This window comes from Bos indicus x Bos taurus, chromosome 17 (genome assembly GCF_003369695.1).
Source record: "Bos indicus x Bos taurus breed Angus x Brahman F1 hybrid chromosome 17, Bos_hybrid_MaternalHap_v2.0, whole genome shotgun sequence".
In the NCBI taxonomy this organism is placed as follows: Eukaryota; Metazoa; Chordata; class Mammalia; order Artiodactyla; family Bovidae; genus Bos; species Bos indicus x Bos taurus.
Genome location: NC_040092.1, coordinates 13,646,372 through 13,667,672, shown reverse-complemented (window position 1 = coordinate 13,667,672; position 21,301 = coordinate 13,646,372).

Below are 21,301 nucleotides of genomic sequence, written 5' to 3'. Positions count from 1 at the left end.
TGGGGTTTATTAAATGGCAGAGCAGAGATTTTTGCCCCCAGCTCCAGATCTTGCCCCTCATGGAGTTTTGTTTAAACTCACTGTACGACCATCTCTGGTCAACATTTGCCCAGACCATCTTGCCCAGACCCTCTCTTGTCTGAGTTGTGACCAGTGACTTTTTCATCTTTGCTGGTGATGCCCTGTGCCACCCTCATCCCATTCGGAGGGTTTGAGTTGACTTTGCTCTCATTTTGTGTCACTTCATGACCTAGAACTCGAGCCCTTCCCACCCCTAGGAGGACACAGATGGTGTGTAGTCACCGCTTGATGATTTGACCTCTGCTCACCTTTCCAGCTCATTTCTATTTTTTTAAAAAAAATTTTATTAGAGTATAGTTGATTTACAATGTCACATTAGTTTCTGCAGTATAGCAAAGTGTGTCCATTTTACATGTACATATATCCACTCTTTTTAAAGATTCTTTTCCCATATAGGGCTTCCCTGTAGATCAGACGGCAAAGAATCTGCTTGCAATGCAGGAGACCACGGTTTGATCCTTGGGTCAGGAAGATCCCCTGGAGAAGAGAATGGCAACCCGCTCCAGTGTTCTTGCCTGGAGAATCCCATGGACAAAGGAGCCTGGCGGGCTACAGTCCATGGTGTCGCAAAGAGTCAGACATGGCTGAGCGACTAATGCTACTATATAAGCCATCACAGAATACTGAGAAGAGTTCCCTTTGCTATACAGTAGGTTCTTTGAGTTATCTATTGTATGTATGGTGGTGTGTATTTGTCAACCCCATTCTCCCAGTCTGTCAGACAAAGAAAGACAAACATCACATGATATCACTTATATGTGGAATCATAAAAAATGGTACAACTGATCTTATCTATAAAGTAGAAATAGAGTCACAGATGTAGAAATAAATCCAAATAAATCATTTCTTGCTAAACTTCCCAGTCTCTCCACGCACCTTGCCCTTTCTTGCCTCTGTGCCCTTGCTCATTCTTTACCCAGGGCCTCTGTCACCCTTCCTTGCTGTATACTTGGCCACTTACTAGTCGCTCTTTGAGACCTAGCCCTACTCAGGGCTGCCTCCCAGGCAGAGCTGAATTCCTTCTGGGGTGGGGGGCTCCCCAAACATGGAACTCACCAACTCTGCAGACATCACAGATGCACACATCTTTCTCTGGGCTCAGGGCAGAGACCGCCACTTATGTGTTTATTTCTGAGTCTGCAGTACTTCACCCTCCATCTGGTACAGCGTAGCAGCTCAGCATGTTTACGAACAAATGAATGAATGAATGCCTGAATGCACTGAAGATCATAAGACCCCCAAAGCCACCCAAAAACTGTGAACTTGGGGAAAGCTCAAGATCTGGATCTAGTCTCCTCAGCCTCCAGTAACAGTACATTCCCTGAATGTACACATGACTACAGGGTGATGCTCACAACAAAAAGAACCCCAGGATAATCGAGAACTTCAAACTTCCCAGAAGGTGTCTTTGTTTTCACATAGGAGGTGCCCTTCCGGTGTGTCAGACGAATGACTAAGTGTCTGCATGATTGAAGTTTATTGCTGTTATTTGGCTTCCCTGGTGGCGCAGACAGTAAAGCATCTACCTGCAATGCGGGAGACCCGGGTTCGATCCCTGGGTCAGGAAGATCCCCTGGAGAAGGAAATGGCAACCCACTCCAGTACTCTTGCCTGTAAAATCCCATGGACAGAGGAGCCTGGTAGGTTACAGTCCAGGGGGTCGCAAAGAGTTGGACACGACTGAGCGACTTCACATGGTCACACGGTTGTTGTTTACTTGCTAAGTTGTGTCTGACTCTGTTGTGACCCCATAGACTATAGCCCGCTATTCTCCTCTGTCCATGGAATTCTCCAGGCAAGAATACTGGAGTGGGTTGCCATGCCCTCCTCCAGGGGATCTTCCCAACCCAGGGATCAAATCCGCGTCTCCAGCTTTGGCAGGCGGATTCTTTACCACCGCGCCACCTGGGAAGCATGAATGAAGACAGCCAGGCAAAAACTGCCATGGTGGGGTGGAAAATGGTGAGTTCCTCAGGTCAGGAGACTGACTTGAGGTCCATCTCATATCCCCAACTCTGGTGACAGTGGCTGGTACGTAGTAGGAGATCTGATTTCAGGAGTCAGAAAAGCTGACCATCAACCCGCACTCATGGCTGGGCATCAGAGAGCACACAACTGCCCTTTGTGTTCCAGGGGAGACTTTTTCTGCCTTTGCAAAGTTCTTTTCGCTTCTGTGGTCTCCAGCCAGTTCCTTAACATTATGTAAACATGGTTTTGTGTGGTTGAAAATGTATTTTAAAAATGTCACTAATTACCCGCTGGCCTGTAACCACTCTTTCAGGACCATAATTGGTCTGTCATGTAAATACCTAATTAGGGGCCTTGGAGAATGGGGCGGATGGAGGGCTTGGCTTCCAGAGGCCTCCTGGCTACTTCTCTCTCCGGAGACACAGGGGTCCCCTGTGTCAGTGGCCGGAGGAGGAGGAAAGTTCTCAGGCTGCGTCAGGGGCTCCAGAGCTCTGGCCTCCTGGACGGAGCTGGGGCCAGCGTCTATCCACACGCCAGGAATTCTCAAGCTACCAAGCTTAATGGGAACCAACTGCCCCAGCCCTTCCTCCCCTTTCCATGCCCAGCAGAATGTGTTCATTTCAGCTCAAATGACTCACAGATGTGTCTCCGGCTCCCCACTTTCCTTTTCTCCTGAAATGGACTGGGTTGCTAGGATTCTGCCCTGACTATAAGAACATCTTCTGTCCTTTATCAGCTGCAGAGTCTAGGTGAGACAGGCAGACGCCCAGGGGAATCCATTTTCCAGGATCACACCTCACACCCCTCATACCTCACACCCCTCATACCCAACACTTTCTTCTTCATTGAAGCCTGGAAGGACAAGAATGATGTTTTATTTGTTCTAGATTAAAAAAGCACCCTTTTCATCTCACTTACTATTTGGGGTACCAACTTTTCTCTGCTACCTTGGGGATTCTATTTTATGCTCTCCCACCCATGTGGGAAGGACAGAACTGTGTTGACTACATCAGGTCAGACAATAGCCTTTACTTTAGAGATCTGGCAGAAAAAAAAGCAGTGTCCCCATCCCTTGAGCTTGCTCTGCTTCAAAGCTTTTCCCTATCACCAGACCCCTGGCTTGGTGGTCGGGTGATTTTCAAGAGCTGGGGTCACCCAGGTCTGGGAAGGGCTGGGTCATCATGATGCAAGCTGCAGACACTTTGGTTCTTTCTCTAGGAGGTCATTCTCTGTACCCTTAAGGGGACTTTCTCTTCCTTGGAGGCAGTTGAGAATGCCTGTATGTGACAGTAATACGCGGCCAGGTGATGTATCAGACAGTGCTCCCTGGTTGTAAGGAGAGATGTCACCCTTTATCAGGGGTCTACTAAGTGCCTATATAACTTTGAGTTTGGGTGGTGGGGAGAGAGGGCTAAGTGAGAGTCTTGCCTCTCCCTGTGAGCTTGATCCAACCCTTTACTCTTCTGAGCATCAGTTTTCTTATCAGAAAAAGGGTATAGTAATGGACCAGTTGGGGGAGTTGGATGAAATAAGACCAGGTTCCAGCTGCAAAGTCAGCATCCCACCCAAGGGTACCGTGACGTACAGGTGTTCCTTCTCATCTGTGAAATGCACTAGATTTGGGGAGAATAGCACCTGCTCTGTTGGATTGTCTTGAGGTTTCAATGACTTCATGAGTGTAATGCACTCAGCACAATGCCCGGCACGCTCGAGGGGCTCATTATACATTAATCATTACCTTGAACACTCTTCCTTTGTTGTTATTATTTTACGTTTATTTGTTTGTTTGTCTATTTTGGCTGCACTGGTCTTCTTGGCTGCGCGTGCACTTCCTCTAGCTGCGGGAAGCCCGGGCTGCTCTCTGGTTGTGGTGTGTGGGCTTCTTGTCGCCGTGGCCCCTCTGGTTGTGAAGCACGGGCTCTCGGGCACGTGGGCTTCAGTAGCTGTGAGGTTCTAGAGCACAGGCTCAGTACTTGTGGGGCACAGGCTTAGTGGCTCTGCGGTGTGTGGAATCTTCCTGGATTAGCGTTCGAACCTGCGTCCCCTGCATTGGCAGGCAGATCCTTAACCACTGGACCACCAGGAAAGTCCCTATTTTGTTATTATGACTTATCATCTTTTGTCTGTTATTAAGCTTGGAAACTGTCAGCACAGAGGAATTAAGGGACTTGCCCAAGGTTGCACATCTAGGAAGTGGCAGAGATGGGTTTTGAATCCAGGCCCATGTGCTTCTGAGTTAGTGGTGCCTACATCCCCCGGTTATTTTATCTGAGTTCATACAGAAAGGACTAAGGGCGTGGGTGGTTGATGGTCACAAGGAAAGGTTATAGGGACATGGTCACAAGGAAAGAGGCAGATGCACAAAGACAGACCGCGATTTCCGGAAGAAATGAAGTAGCGGGTGTGGGTGTGAAGATTCTGTGTGGCCGGGAGGGTGATGTATACAAGAGCAAGGAGAAAAGAAACACTTGGAAAGACAGCAGATATTTGTATCTGTTGTGTTGAAAAGAAGCCAATATGGTGAATTAGTGATCCTGCTGTTTTACCTTTGGGAGGGCATTTATTTCACTTCCATGATGATAAAACGATTATAAACATATGCAATATTTTAATACTTTTTAAAATAGTACTGATACGCCACTCAGTACCGGTGGGTTATCTTTCCTTGCTGCTGCTGCTAAGTTGCTTCAGTCATGTCCGACTCTGTGCAACCCCATAGACGGCAGCCCACCAGGCTCCTCCGTCCACGGGATTTTCCAGGAAAGAGTGCTGGAGTGGGGTGCCATTGCCTTCTCTGTATCTTTCCTTGGATGCCTTCAAAAGTTTCCTGGCAGTAAGAGAATACTTTTTATTTATTAAATGATGCATTGACTATTATTTTTATTCATCAAATGGATTCATATTTTTTTAAAACATTGGGAATTGAGAAAAATAGAAGACATTTAAAAAATGGCTCAAAGTTCTCCTATTCAAACATAACTGTGCTTAAATTTTAGTATTTTCATTTTAGGCTTTTTGTCTAATACTTAAAAGAATCACCTAATTTTAATAACACTGTAATGGTAAAATTGTGGCTTTCCTATTTTGTCATAAACATTTCTATATTACTGTAAATGAGCAAGTAAATGTTTCTATGAGCAAGTTTTTAGTAACTGGTCAAAGTAGGGATGCACTAGAGTTAATCTCTCCTGTAGTGTTGCTATTCTATGTTTCTATATCAGTATCAATATAAATGAGGCTTCCCTGGTGGATCAATGGTAAAGATTGGCACTCTTGCCAGTGCAGGAGAAGTATGTTCCATCCCTGGGTCGGGAAGATCCCCTGGAGAAGGAAATGCAACCCATTCCAGTATTCTTGCCTGGAGGATTCCATGGACAGAGGAGCCTGGCAGGTTATAGTCCCTGGGGTCACAAAAGAGTTGGACATGGCTTATCAACTAAATAACATCAATATAAATAGTGAAATACTTCACTATTACAAAGAACGTGGCAATGAGCATCATTTCTTTTTCCACTGGAGTATAATTGCTTTGCATACTTGTGTTAGTTTCTGCTGTACTACAAAGCGAATCGACTATTGTATACATGTATCCCCTCCCTCTTGAACTCCCCTGCCATCCCGCCCTTCTAAGTCATCACAGTGCACTGAGCTGAGCTCCCTGTGTTTCACAGCAGCTTTCCACTAGCTGTCCGTTTTACACATGGTAGAGTATATATGTCAGTGCTACGCTCCCAGTTCGTCCCACCATCCCTTTCCCCCTCTGTGTCCATGAACATGTTTTTTTGCATGAAGTTTTTTTCCCCCTTCTCTCCTCCCCTGCCCTGCCCCCTTTTCTTACCGCCTGGAATTCTTCTTTGGATGAATATTTAGAAGAAACCTACTGAGTTCAAGTTATGGACATTTCAAGTTTCCAGATATAAATGGCCATTTTTTTCCCCCAAGATACTGCATAACCCATGACATGTTGAGGTCCCTCTAATCTTTCAGTTCCCTAACTATGGGGACAGCAGACAGTCATTCATTATTCATTCAGCATCTATTGAGCCCTCACTCAATAGACAGTTCAGGGAGTTGCTGGTATTTTTCTCAGGGCATAACTAGTGGGCCTTCTCAGCTATGAGCCCAAAGTTGCAATGAATCAAAGACATGGCTGATCTCAGGTTTTCAGCTTTTTGCTGGGAACTGGGCCCTCCAAGGTCTCCGAGGGGACCCCTGACTCTTGAGAGTGGGGTACCCAATATTCCAGCGTTTCCAAGAATGCCGTCCCGCTGTGTTCTAACACCCAGCTTCCGTGGGGCAAAAGCAGCAACTGTTCATTGTTTGAGCTCCTTGGAGCGAATACTTAAGTGTCCCAGTAAGCATTAAAGCACTCGGTCTCCTCCCTACCACTTCTCTCCGACAAAGCTTTTATACGGAACGCGAGCGCCCATAAATAACAGACTAACCTATAAATAAATACAGCTGGGAGCCCACAAAAGCCCTTGACAAATGCTGTTTATTTAATTTCTCAAGTGTGGTCCATTTGAGATCCAATTGGAAAGGCTCGCTAAGCTTTTAAAAGGCCAGCTTATGTGCTTAATCTTGAGTCCCCACCCCCGCCCCTTGGAGGGGCCATCCTGCCATCTCCCCCACACCTGCTTAGTTCAGGAAAACAGCACAGTTGCCTCCTGGGGCAGGGATTTGGGACAAAGAAGCGTTTCCTAGGTCCTTCCCCACAAGGGGCACTCAACTCTGGACAGGTCAGAGTCATACCATCATTATTCATCTTGCTCAAACCTAGCCAGTTTCCTCCAGCCTCATTATTCACTTACTAGGTGGGAAGATCTGGGTCTTCCTAAACTGCCTTCAGAGAAGTGAAAAAAAGTAGTGGTAATAGCCTGTGGAGCCAGTGTGGGCCTCTTACTGTGAAGTGTCTGAGTCATTAATTATTTCAGAGGCCACTAAACAGGGCCGACATCACAAAGGGAGAATGTGTTCTTCTGAGCATCCAGTGCCACACTTGTCCGTCACATTCCTGCCCCCGGACCTTTGCTCATGCTCGTTTTCTGCTTGGATGCCCACCTTCTCCTCCTCATCGAGCTAACCTGAGCCCATCAGTTTGAAGCCCATCTGCCACACCTTCAGAGAAGCCTTCTCTGCCCGATATCAGCTCCCTTCCACCTGCAAAGAAACAGACTACCAATCTCCTTGTAATACATTTTTTTAATGTTTTATTTCCTTATTTGATTTTTATTTCTTTTCTTAATGACTGATTCGTGTTTTTGTGCAGCAGAAATCAACACAACATTGTAAAGCAATTTTCCACCAATAAAAAAAAAAAAAGAAAGAAATGTTTTGGCAGTGTTACATGGCACCTGGGACCTTAGTTCTCCAACCAGGAATGGAACCGGTGGCCTCTGCTTTGGAATGTGGAGTCTTAACCACTGGCGGGAAGTCTCCTGTTATACATTCTTACAGCATCCTATACTTCTTTGTATTTTAATTAGATTATTCAGTGGGCAATTATGTATTGATTAACCTGTCTTGCTCGCTCAAATATCACTTCTCACCTGTACCCCCAAATCAGAGCCGCCATTGCCTCTCACCTGAGCAAATGCAGCAGGTTCCTCGAAAGTCTGTCTGCTTCTCCCATCTCTACCCTTGTAGTCTCTGCTTGGTGCAGCAGCCAGTGAGATTCTTTTTTTTTTTTAATTAATTTCTATTGGAGTGTAGTTGGTTTACAATGTTGTGTTAGTTTCTGCTGATAGCAAAGTGAATCAATTTTACATATACATACATACTCTCTTTTGTAAGATTCTATTTCCATATAGGTCATTACAGGGTACTGAGTAGGGATCCCTGTGCTATACAGTGGGTTCTTATTAATTGTCTATTTTATCATGTTTTATTTGAAAACATGAGTTCTATTATGTCCCTCTTCTGCTCAGAACCTTCCAGGAGCTCCCATTTAAGCCCGAGTGAAAGCCAAAGCTCTTTCAGTGCCCTGCCAGGCTCCTTGAGATCTGGCCCCCATGACCTCTCCAGACTCATTTCTGGCCACTGCCCCACTCTCTCACTCTGTTTCAGCCACACTGGTCTCCATAGGGCTCTAGAAGTTTCGAAGAACACTCTTCTTAGCTGGGATTAATTAACTGCCGGGATCTCTTCCTCACTGGCAAGTTTCTACTCAAATAGCATATTATCTGCGCAGTGTTCCCCATCACCTGTTCACCCCTCCCGTCATCCTTTCCTCTTTGCCTGGCTTCATTTTCTGCATAGCGTCCATCACCACATGTTGTGCCTTTTATTAGTTCATCATCGGTTATCCCTGCAAAGTATGTGGGCCAAGCCTATTGTTCAACCCCCAGCGTCTGGACCAGTCCCTGACATGTGGGAGGGGCTCCATTAAAATATTTGGCATAAACGAATGTCCTATTTTAAACGATGCAGGCTCTTGCCTGGATTTGACCAACAAGTAAGACAATCAAATTCTTGACGTCTTTGATCTTGTACGGGGTTTATCAGCAGATATCTGTGCATCTTGTCTTTCCTTCCCAGCTGTGGGTGGTGCTTCTACACAAAGGCCTTACAGATCCCTGGTAAGGATGTAGAAGGCAGGGACATACTCCTCAAGAAAGCCTCAAGATAGGCGGAAGAATGGAACCACTTGGCAAAAAGGAGGCAGGGAGAAGTGGTTACCCCTAGATGGAGGGCTGGGGATGCTGCTGCTGCTGATGGTCAACTTGTCATGAGGATCTGGGGTGTGGGGGCTTATCTGGTAGGTACTGAAGGAATAGCATGAAGCAGAATCAGTTAAGGTCCAGCCGTGGTCATTGTGTCTTTGGCCATGCTGTGCGTCATGTGGGATCTTAGTTCTCTGACCAGGAATTGAACCTGCACCCCATGAAGAGGAAGAGAGGCATCTTAACCACTGGACCACCAGAGAAGTCCCTGGTTATCATGTCTTGCATTAGACTTTCTGATGGTTAAGGTCTTGTTCACCTACATGAAAAAGTCCCCACTTGGCACTTGGCTCAGTGGACAGAAATGGACATTAGAGAGAGTGTGGACTTTGAATTCAGATGATTGCAGGTCCAAATCCTGGTTCTACCACTCTCTAGCTATTTCATGATATTTTTGAGTTTTGTTTTCCTTAACAGTAATTGTACCCCTCTCCAAGAATTGACTTACCTCTTGGTCTTCATCTGGCATCTTTTTTTAAAAAAAATTATATATTTATCTGTGTAAGGTATCTCACACTGGCCTTCTTTATAGTCCTCCAGACATGACTTGGGAACTTTGTATCTGCTCTTCCTCCTGCTAGAACATTCTGCTCCTAGTCCCGGATGGATTGGTTTCCTCTCATCATTCAAGTCTTGGGTCAAATGTCACCTCCTCAGAGGGGTCTTCCTTAACTGTCTTATCAAAAATTGCCTCTGTTGTATTTACCTTACAGCATTTAACACCATCTAAAAGTATCTTATATATGTATTGATTCACTTGCTTACTGTTTGTGTCAACTTCCATGGAAATTACAGTTCATGCGAATAAGATTTTCTTTTGTTCATGACTTGTGTCCTCAGCACCTAGATCAGAGTCTGGCACATAACAAAGGGGTCAATAAATATTTGTTAGGAGAATGGATAAAAGGTTTGTGATAAGGAACAAATGGGTTGTGATAGAATAATTGCAAAAATGACCACAATTCTCCGACCCTTCTGTACATTCGCAGAGCCTTTGCTGCTCCTTCCATCCGAAGGTAGTGTTGCTGGCCATATTCATCAGTCTAAGCTGGAATTGTGACTTAGGGCCAGAAAAATGCTGCAGACATGACTGCATGTCAGCTCTGAGTCTGGGTCTCAAGAGATCTTGCATGCTTCCAACCTATCTCTTGAAACCCTGACATTACCATGAAAGACACATATCCTAGACACCCCTGGCATTGTAACTAGCAGCATGTCAATAGCCAGACATATAAGTGAACTCATGTGACACTGGCAGCCCCCACCAGCTGAACATAGATGTGAGAGGACCCAGCTGAGATCAGATGAGCTTGGCCTAGGTCAGCAGTGTCCACCAGCTGAGACACAGACTCATAAAACGCCACTGAGTTTTGGGATAGTTTGTTATACAGCAGTAGCTAACTGATATGTTGAATTCCCGCACATACACACACACAAACACACGTACTTTGGCACATTGTAGATGCTCTATAAATGGTGGTTATTTACTGACATGGTGGGCATGCATTATTTGGTAGTCAAAGGGGCCTTTTCCATCTGAAAAGTGAAAAGTTTAACAGTGAGATGTGCTGTCATATGACCAGGAGAAGGTGCATCCCTGCCAGGTCCTGGGCAGCCCATTTCAGCTCTTAGCAAATATCTCTCCAGCCTGGACTTGGTCCCTTGACCTCAGGGTCAGAAGAGCATTGAGGAGACTTATGGAGATCCCACTCTTTGTTTGACCTGAATAATACATGCATTTTCCTGTTTCTATGATGTTTTCAGGCCTCTGATTTATGGCCACACACATGGCCCTCCGTTTGCCCTGGCTTTTGTTAATGACCTATCGTGAATTATCCGGGAAAGAAATGTTAAACGAGCTAATTAGGCATTAACCTTACATTATAGATCAACCGCACAATTGAATCCTTCACAGCTACAAATGTGACAGCACAAACATTAAGTATTGATGGTCCCAGGAAGTGCCGAGAGGGTGGAGGGGGAGAGGCAGCATCCAGTGGGGGTGGGAGGAGGAGCGAAGATGCATCCTTTTAAGCCCGCTGGTCAGAGGGGAAATCAGAGGGATGGACTCAGGCTGCCTGTGGACGGAATCCTAAGTGTCTCCACTTAGTGTCATCTCATAAAATCAGGAATCATAACGACTCTCTCATGAAGCCGTGAAGAGCAAGTGAGACTCCATGTAAGGACCCCAAGGTGGGGAAAGGGGGGTGGGATGCATCGGGAGATTGGGATAGACATATATACACTACTGTGTACAAAAGAGATGACTGATGAGAACTTATTGTATAGCACAGGGGAAAAAAAAAGAAGGCAAAATCTGTTTGTAGGACATATTTTAAGTTAACCTTAAAAATACATTCTGATATACAGTAGGTGCAGACAAATACTCTTCGATTCCACTTATGGGAGGTACCTAGAATAGTCGCATTCATAGAGTCAGAGAGCACACTGGTAGGCACCAGGGGCCGAGGGTGGGGTTCGTGGGGAGGAGGAATGGGGACTTGGTGTTTAATGGGGACAAAGTTTCAGTTAAGGAAGGTGAACAGTTCTGGAGACGGATGATGGTGAGAGATGCTAAACAGTATGAATGTGGTTACTGCCATGAGACTGTACAGTTAAACTCGGTTAAAATAGTATGTTTTATATTATGTGACTTTTACCACAATAAACAAAAAAATTCAAAAAAGGAAATGAGACACCATATCATAAGGACCTGCCGTGGACTCGATCCTTGAAAAATATCCTTTCTTTTCTCTTCCTTTTGGAAAATTTGTCTTTTGAATCCCAGGATTAAAGATTAGTGGGTCTCCCCCCATAAACTACTTAACTCCTGGAAGGCTCAAGTGAGCACCCTGAGCATGAGTGAGGCACACACATGATAGCCCAGCTGGATGAGGAGCTGGAATGAGGAGATGACATGTTTTTAAATTAATTTCCTACTGCAGTAGAGTTGCTTTACGATGTTGTGTTAGGTTCTACAGCATAGCAAAATGAATCAGCTATGCATTTACATATACCCCCTCCCTTTTGAAATTATCTCACATTTAAGTCACCACAGAGCATTAAATAGAGTTCCCGTGCCGACTAAGAGTTGGACAGGACTGAAGTGACTTAGCAGTAGTAGTAGCAGTTGCTATACACTAGGTTCCCATAAGTTATCTATTTTATACATAGTAGCAATAGTGTATATGTGTTGATCCTAATCTCCCAGTCCCACCCCACCTCCTGTTCCTTTGGGATCCATACCTTTGTTCTCTGTCTCCATCTGGGAACACAGAGAACAGGGAACTCTGATCAATATTATGTGACAGCCTAGATGGGAGGGGGGAGAAGGAAATGGCAACCCACTCTGGTATTCTTGCCTGGAGAATCCTTTGGACAGAGGAGCCTGGTGGGTTGCTGTCCATAGGGTCACACTGAGTCAGACACGACTGAATCGACTTAGCATGCATGCATGCATTGGAGAAGGACTTGGCAACCCACTCCAGTATTCTTGCCTGGAGAATCCCAGAGACAGAGGAGCCTGGTGGGCTGCCGTCTGTGGGGTCGCACAGGGTCGGACACGACTGAAGTGACTTAGCAGCAGCAGCAGCAGATGGGAGGGGAGTTTGAGGGAGAATGGATATATGTATATTTGTGGTTGAGTCCCTTCACTCTTCATCTGAAACTATCGCAACAGTGTTAATTGGCTATACCCCAATTTAGAATAGAAAGTTTTAAAAAATATTGGTTCATGATTTAAAAAAAAAAAAAATCTCAGAATAAGAAAAGCTTCTTGTTGCATTAAAAAAAAAAAAAAAAAGTCTACAGAGGCCCCTGTCTATGACACCAGTGCAGAGGATGTTTCTTGGGAGCTGAGTCACTGCTGATCATGTTACCCACCATATGCCTGGAATCAGACACCTCCCCAGGCCAGTGCCCGAAATCTACATGAGGCAGCAAAGCCCTAATTGAGACGATGGTACTGTGAGAGATGCCAGGTGGAATGTGGTTCTTAGGTAGACTCTGTGTGAATCTGTAACCGGGGAGAGTCGGCTTCATTCTGCTCCATGCAATTGATGGTAGGGTCATGAGTCAGGATTTCTACTGCAAACTCTTTGGGGCACCAAAACCTTACATCCTGAGAGTTGAAACTGTGACATCTCAATAATGCATGCTTGGACACTTTGAATTTTATTAACACTGAAAATAAATTTACATGAGGGACAAGTGGGTAATTTTTAATTTGCAAAAGTTTGTTGTGGTTTTTGTTCTTTTTAAAGGCTCTTTTGGAGAAAAAGCACATTTGCAACCACCAAATGACCCCTTTTATCTCTTCCTTTTTTTGAACCCTAAATGGTAGAGGTTTTTGAAGCAGTCATTGAGCAGGTGTTCTTGAGTGTTTGTGGTGAGGCAATTCCCACTTCAGTTATGTGAGAGAAGGGAAGATCTCCTGTCTTCTGCACCCTTCTAGAGATGACAAAAAGATCTAGTCACTCAAGGTTGCCCAGCTCTCGGGTCTCCCCCAGTATTCTCCCGACTAGCCTTCGTTCTTGGAGAAGACAATGGCACCCCACTCCAGTACTCTTGCCTGGAAAATCCCATGAACGGAGGAGCCTGGTAGGCTGCAGTGCATGGGGTCGCTAAGAGTCGGACACGACTGAGCGACTTCACTTTCACTTTTCACTTTCATGCACTGGAGAAGGAAATGGCAACCCACTCCAGTGTTCTTGCCTGGAGACTCCCAGGGACGAGGGAGCCTGATGGGCTGCTGTCTATGGGGTCGCACAGAGTCGGACACGACTGAAGCGACTTAGCAGCAGCAGCAGCCTTCCTTCTTCCAAACTCCATTTCCCACCTGCTTCTCTTTTTCTTTTCTTCTAGTTTGCTTTATTCTTTTCCCTCCCAGTCTCTCCGCCTTTTAAAAAAATGATAAAGACCCACATAAGATTGATCATTGTAACCATTTTTAAATGATGCTTCAATGGCATTAAGTACATTCACATCATTGTGCAATTATTGCTACCATTCATCCCTAGAACTTGTCATCAGCGAAACTAGAGCTTGGTATCCAGTAAACACACTAACTCCCCACCCTTCCCTCCCCCCAGTCCCTGGCAACCACCATCGTGCTTTCTGTCTCTATGGATTTGACTCCTCTAGGAACTGCCTATAAACGATATCATGTCATATTTGTCTTTTTGTGACTGGCTTCTGTAGTCAGGATTTTCCAGAGATACAGAACCAATAGTATATATAAAATATCACATATATATATACACACATACATAGGTGTGTGCTGTGTGCTAAGTCACATCAGTCATGTCTGACTCGGTGTGACCCTGTGGACTGTAGCCCACCAGGCTCCTCTGTCCATGGGGATTCTCCAGGCAAAAGTACTGGAGTATGTTGCCATGCCCTCCTCCAGGGGATCTCCTGACCCAGGGATTGAACCCACATCTCCTGCATTGGCAGGTGGGTTCTTTACCACTGGTGCCACCTGGGAAGCCCCCCACCTATATATATATATATATATATATATATATATGTGTGTGTGTGTATATATATATATATGTGTATATATATATACACACACACACATACATATATACATATATGTATAAATTATATAAATTATTATATATATATTGTTCAGTTGCCAAGTCGTGTCCGACTCTTTGCAACCCCATGGACTGCAGCATGCCAGGCCTCCCTGTCCCTCGTATTGTGTATTATATATACGTTATATGTTAGTTGCTCAGTTGTGTATGACTCTTTGTGACCCCATGGACTACCTCGCCAGCCTCCTCTGTCCATGGAATTCTCCAGGCAAGAATGCTGGAGTGGGTGGCTATTCCCTTCTCTAGGAGATCTTCCCGACCCAGGGATCGAACCTGGTCTCCTGTATTGCAGCAGACTCTTTACCATCTGAGCCACCAGGGAAGTCCCATACATTATATATTAGTGTATATTAATATTATATATACAGTTATTTATAAGGCTTAATTGTATATATGATTGTTGTTTAGTCACTAAGATTTATGTGTCTATATACATATATATACATGTATACATACATCCATGGGAGAAGGCAATGGCACCCCACTCCAGTACTGTTGTGCAGAAAATCCCATGGATGGAGGAGCCTGGCAGGCTGCAGTCCATGGGGTTGCTAAGAGTCAGACATGACTGAGCGACTTCACTTTCACTTTCCACTTTCATGCATTGGATAAGGAAATGGCAACCCACTCCAGTGTTCTTGCCTGGAGAATCCCATGGACAGAGAAGCCTGGTAGGCTGCAGTCCATGGGGTCGCACAGAGTCGGACACGACTGAAGCGACTTAGCAGCAGCAGCACACATACATCCATACATATGGGCTTGGACTTCCCAGGTGGCACTAGTGGTAAAGAGCCCCTCATGCCAATGCGGGAGACATGAGAGATGCAGGTTCAATCCCTGGGTTTCAAAGATCCCCTGGGTAGAAAATGGCAACCCTCTCCAGTATTCTTGCCTGGAAAATTCCATGGACAGAGGATCCTGGCAGGCTACAGTCCTGGGGTTGCAAAAAGTTATCCATAACGAGTGACAGTATGCATGCATGCATGCATGCATGCATACATATATATATATATATATATATATATATATATATATATATAATTTAGTATAAGGAGTTGGCTCATGCAGTTAAGAAGACTAAGAAGTCTTGTAAGCTGCACTTGGCCAACAGGAAAGCCAGTAGAGCTGATGGGGTATGTTCTGGTCTGAGAGCAGGAGAAGAAGAATGTCTCAGTTTAAACAGTCTGGAAGAGAGAGAGTGAATTCTCCACTTTTTTTCTCTTTGGGTCATAAGGTTTTCAGAGTTCATCTATATTGTCTCATGTGACAGAATGTCACCCTTTTGAAGGTTGAATAATATTCCATTGTGTGAATACACCATTATCTGTTTATCCATCCATCTGTTGATGGACATTTGGGTTGCTTGGCTATTGTGAGTAATGCTGCTGTGAACATTTTTGTTTAAGTATCTCTTCCTGCCTTTGTTGTCTTCTCCAGTGAAATATTTCAAAGCTCCCAGGATGGGCGAGCATCCTTTGTCTCGGATTCACTCAGCTGCCTCTGGCTTTGTCCTTTTAGCCTGTGATAAAGTTGGCTCAGTCATATCTAAGGGAACAACAAGAATTGCCCATCACCTTAGTAACTGGTTCTAAGGTGGGTGAGACAGGGGAGACAGAATAAGGAAAAAACATGGTCTTTTCTACCAGTCAGGTAAGTCAGAGGTGGTCCCCAACAGGGCAGGTGAATTCTAGGCATCAGAGAAGGAGTCTGTAGAAGAAAGAGCTTAGACTTGGCATTACACAATCTGAGGTCAAATTGAGGCCGTTACCAGCCTCAGTCATCCCATCTGGAAAATGAGGATGATGCTTCCTATGCTCCAGGGCCATGTTGCAGATGAAAGAAAACAGCCCATGCTAAGGGTTAGGTACCCAGGGGCACTGGAGGATTCTTAGCTCCTTCTTTCCTTATGTAGCACAGACCTTAAACAGCCCAGGACCATGAAGACCCAAGAGTTCAAATGGTTCCTTTGTTACATTTCAGGTACAGAAGTATTAAAGTCTGAAAGTGGGGTTTGCTTCAAACAGGGGCAGAGTGTGTGGTGCCTTCAGACCTCCTGTTTTCTCCAGGAATGGCTTGCTCTGTGGCTCCTGGCTCAGGCGAGCCTGTGGGCTTCCAAAAATCTGTGGCTTGAACAACCTTCTTCTTGATCTCGATGTTCAGATCTTGGTGTCGGCATATTTGGGTTGGAATGCTGCCTTTTGAGCAGAGCTGATCTTTCTCTGTTTTGCTCTCTTTCCTTTATTTGGTGCACAGAAAGAGGGGGTTCTCTCCTACTCAACATTATTATAATCTCCCTCCAGCAGATAAGGAGGGAGAGAGTCTTGAGTTTCCGTGCCCTCGATGAAGTGGGTGGTTTTTCCTCTACTTTCCTGCATTCCTGTTGGGGGAGTCTAAGCCTGCTTCATTTTTCAAGCAGAGAATAAGGTGTGGCCCTGTCCCTGTGGTTCATGAGACAAACATGTCCTGAGCACCTACTATGTGCCAGGCTTTACATTGCTGTGTGTGTGCATGTAGTGATGTCGGTTGCCCTCATGGCACTCAGGGTCTTGTAGAAATGAGGGAGATGAGTTAACCGTGACAATGACTCTTCAATGGGATAAGTGATATAACAGTGACAGGCAATGGCACCAGATAAAAGAGTCATCGAATGCAGGGAAGGCTTCCTGGAGGAGGCCATATGATCTGGGAGAAGTGTACAGGATGAGGATGAAGTAGCCAAATTAAGAAGGGTGGGAGGACTTCCCTGGCACTCCAGGGGTTGGCAATATGTGCTCCCAATGCAGGGGCCATGTGTTGGATTCCTGCTCGGAGAACTAATGTCCCCCATGCTGACTGGTGCAGTCAAAAATAGAAATTAAATAACAATTAAAAAACAAAAAAGAAGTGCAGGGAAGACATGCAGGTGGAAGGGACAGAATGTGTAAAGACCTGGATGAAAAAAGGATCACCGCTTCTCGGAAATTATAGGCAACCTGGGAGGTATCGTGGATTGGGTTCCAGACCACCTCCGTAAAGTGAGTATCACAACAGAGAAAGTCCTGTGAATTCTGTGTCCCAGTGCACATAAAGTTATGTTTATGCTATACTATATTCATTGAAAGTGATTATTTTTAAACAACAGCAAAGGTAGAAATACTCGGTATAGATATGTACTATAATGGCTTGGATAACAATGATGATGGAAAAAACACACAGGTCTTCAGCTTGGCTGCTCATCCAAAGTTGCCACAGAGAATATTTTCAGTGATAACTTTGTTTATAAACTAGGCAAAATTTGCTGTTGTCAGCCCACTATATACATATATTGTTGGTCAGTCTCCCAGTCACGTCTGATTCTTTGCAATCCCATGGACTGCAGCATGCCAGGCCTCCCTGTCCCTCACCATCTCCTGAAGTTTGCCCAAGTTCACGTCCATTGCATTGGTGATGCGATCCAGCCATCTCATCCTCTGATGCCCTCTTCTCCTTCTGCCCTCAATCTTTCCCAGCATCAGGGACTTTTCCAATGAGTCAGCTGTTTACATGTCCAAAATACTGGAGTTTCAGCTTCAGCATCAGTCCTTCCAGTGAATATTCAGGGTTGATTTCACTTAAGATTGACTGGTTTGATCTCCTTGCACTCCAAGGGACTCTCAGGAGTCTTCTCCAGCATGTATATTCTATGAAGTGTGCAATAGCATTATGTCTTAAAAAAACAGGGAAGGGTTGAGGGCAGGAGGAAAAGAGGGCAACAGAGAATGAGATGGTTGGGTGGCACCACCAACTCAGTGGACATGCGTTTGAGCAAGCTCTGGGAGATAGTGAAGGACAGGGAAGCCTGGCATGCTGCAGTCCATGGGGTCACAAAGAGTTGGACATGACTTAGTGACCGAACAACAACATACGTACTTAATTAAAAATGACTTATTGTTTAATTGTGCTAACGTCCTCTGAGCCTGTGAGTGGTAATCTTTTTACTGGTGGAGGGTTGGAAGGATCGTGAGGCTTACTAAAACGTGACATGAGGACTCAAAGTGAGGATGTGCCGTTAGAAAAATGGCAACGATAGATTTGCTCCATGTGGGGTTGTCACAAACCTTCAGTCTGTTTAAAAAAAAAAAAAAACAATATAAATTTAAAAAGGATGGCTTCCCCTGTGGTCCAGTGGTTAAGACTCTGCCTTTCAATGCAAGGGGTGCAGGTTTCATCCCTGGTTGGAGCTAAGATCCGTGCGATGTGACCAAAATTTTTTAAAAATTGAAATATCTGAGAAACAGTAAAGCGAAGCACAATAAAAGGAGGGATGCCTGTTTAGTGTTTGGTAAGCAGTTTAGTATTGCTAGGGAGGGGAGCCCTCAAGGGATGGGGAATTTAAGAAATGAAGCTGGAAAGGTCTGTAAGGAGCTGGTTAAGGAGTTTGGATTTGACGTTAAGACACAGGAGCTACTGAGAGAACTTGGGCAGATGAGAGAGTGTGTCAGATTCACATTTGGAAACTTCCCCTGAGCTGCAGCAGATTGGAGAAGGGAGATCAGGACAGGGAAACCATCAAAAGAGAAAATCGGCCCCATACTGGGGGCCGGTAATCAGCAGCAGAGGCTGGGCTCCATGCATGACTCAGTCAACTCACTGCCCTGAACCTTTATTAAACACCAACTGTGTACCAGCTGGGATAACAGACATCAGCCTCGAGATGCCTAATGCACGAGTGAGCGCTTATGTGGAGACAAGATGGCCAAGAGGAGAGAAAATAGATTTGAAGATGCAGACGGGGGAGGGGGGTCGCTGGAGGGGACGAGAGAGAAAGGTATAAAGGTCAGCGGGGGGCTTCATCTTGGCACGAAGATTTATAACCTCCCCGCTCTTGGTCTCGCCCCCCTTCCCCATCCTCGCCCCCTTTCTCTTTCTGGCGGCATGTTCTAGACATACACATTATCTCTATTAATACCAGCCACAAGGCCATTACTCAGGCACCAACTTTTCCTCCAGCATAAATATTTATACAGGACTGACCTGTGACTGCTGCGTTTTCCTTTTATTTGATTCCTGCCGCCTTTTGTGTCTTGCGAGTCTGTCGGCTAATGTGTTTAGCCCCTCTGTCTGGAACCTTTCGGAGCCAGCCGAGTCTCTGGGAATGGAAGAGGGGGGCGGAGGGGAGGTGAGAAGCAGGAGGAGGCAGGGTGGGTACCGCTTGCCGGACATCAGTGAGAACTCTAGTGGTGAGGATGTGAGGAGCTCTTGACCGGCTGTTTAATAACAGGCTGGCCAAGTTCTAAAGGAAAGACTGTGCGTGTCAGGGGGTGGTCATGGGGGTGGGGGGGCTCTTTTCTCCCTGAACCCTGCAACACTGCCCACAGCCCCCCAAATCTGGGTCAGAAGTAGGCTTCAGTGAAACTCACAAAGCTGATGTATCCGGATCCTACCTTTTGTAAGAACCTCTTTTCTGACCTTGAGTGTGGCCTGGCAAAATTTTCCCGGGTCAGGGATTCTTATAAAATTGGCAAAGCCAGATATTTTTGCATGCTTTCTCTTAGAAATTCCCTCACTTAGTGAACTACAGGCGCCACCCCCAGCTCGCCACCCCCGGACCTGGATCTGTCCCTACTGGTGGCGATTTGACTTACATATGATTCTTTGGCTGGAAGTAAAGGGAAAGATTTAAATATTGAATAAAATCATGATAATAGTAACATTAACAACCATCATAATAGGTACTATTACTGTTAGAGTACCTACTGCTTACCAGCTTCCCTGATGGCTCAGATGATCAAGAATCTGCCTGAAATGCAAGAGACCTGGGTTCGATCCCTGGGCCAGGATCCCTGGAGAAGGGAATGGCTAAGTTTTCTTGTCTAGAGAATTCCTTGAACTGAAGAGCCTGGCAGGCTACGGTCCATGGGGTCACAAAGAGTCAGACATGACTGAGTGACTAGCTCTATCACTTTCACACTTTCGCTGCTTACCAGGTTTTCCTCATTTTATTCTTTAATGATCTTGAGACAAGCATCCTCACCCCCAGGAATTTGGGGCTCAGGGAAGTTAAGCGTCTAATGTCTCATGGTTAGTAAGTAGGGGACCTTAGGACCAGGACCCAGGGTATGGTTCTGCTTTCCTCTAAACCAGCGGTCCCCAACCTTTTTGGCATGAGGGACTAGTTTCATGGAAGACAATTTTTTCCACAGACCAGGGCTGGGGAATGGTTTGGGGATGATTCGAGTGCATTATGTTTATTGTGCAGTATATTTCTATTATTGTTAATCAGCTCCACCTCGGATCATCAGGCATTAGATTGTAGAAGTTGGGGACCCCTGCTCTAAACCTCTGAAAGTAGGAGTAATTGGAATAATGTGGAGTATGTTGGCCACGTCCCAGGCACTGGACAGATACATATTTACTTCATACCCTCTAGCAAACAATCCTGCAGGGTTAGGAAGAGAAAATTGGCCCCATTCTGCAGGTGAGAAACCAGAGGAAGGTAATGTTGCTAAATCAATACAGAAAATACATCACAAGTCAAAATCGGAGATCTGGTGGGTCTGATACTTCCCCAGCGGCATGACTACACAGGTTGGCAGGGAGCAACCCCCCAGTGCAGTTTGGTGGTGCAATTAAGGGGCTGATTTCCCTCATTATTTTCTTTTATGCTGTTTTGACAAAGTCATCAAGAAAATACTATACATTTTACAAAAGAAAAATAGAGATTCAAGAGAACGCTTTCTTTCCCTCTGCTAGTGAGTTGGACCTGAGGCCGAGGTGGGGGCTGGTGAAACTCTGAAAGGGGGAAGCTACTTTGATCAAGATCATTAGTCTGGTGTTTTATTTATTAAAAAAATTTTTTTTGAGCTCTGATTCATTTTATTTTAAAAAATATTTTATCTGTTTGGCTGCAGCAGGTCTTAATTGCAGCACGAAGGATCTGCTATCGGGGTTGCAGCATGCGGAATCTTTAGT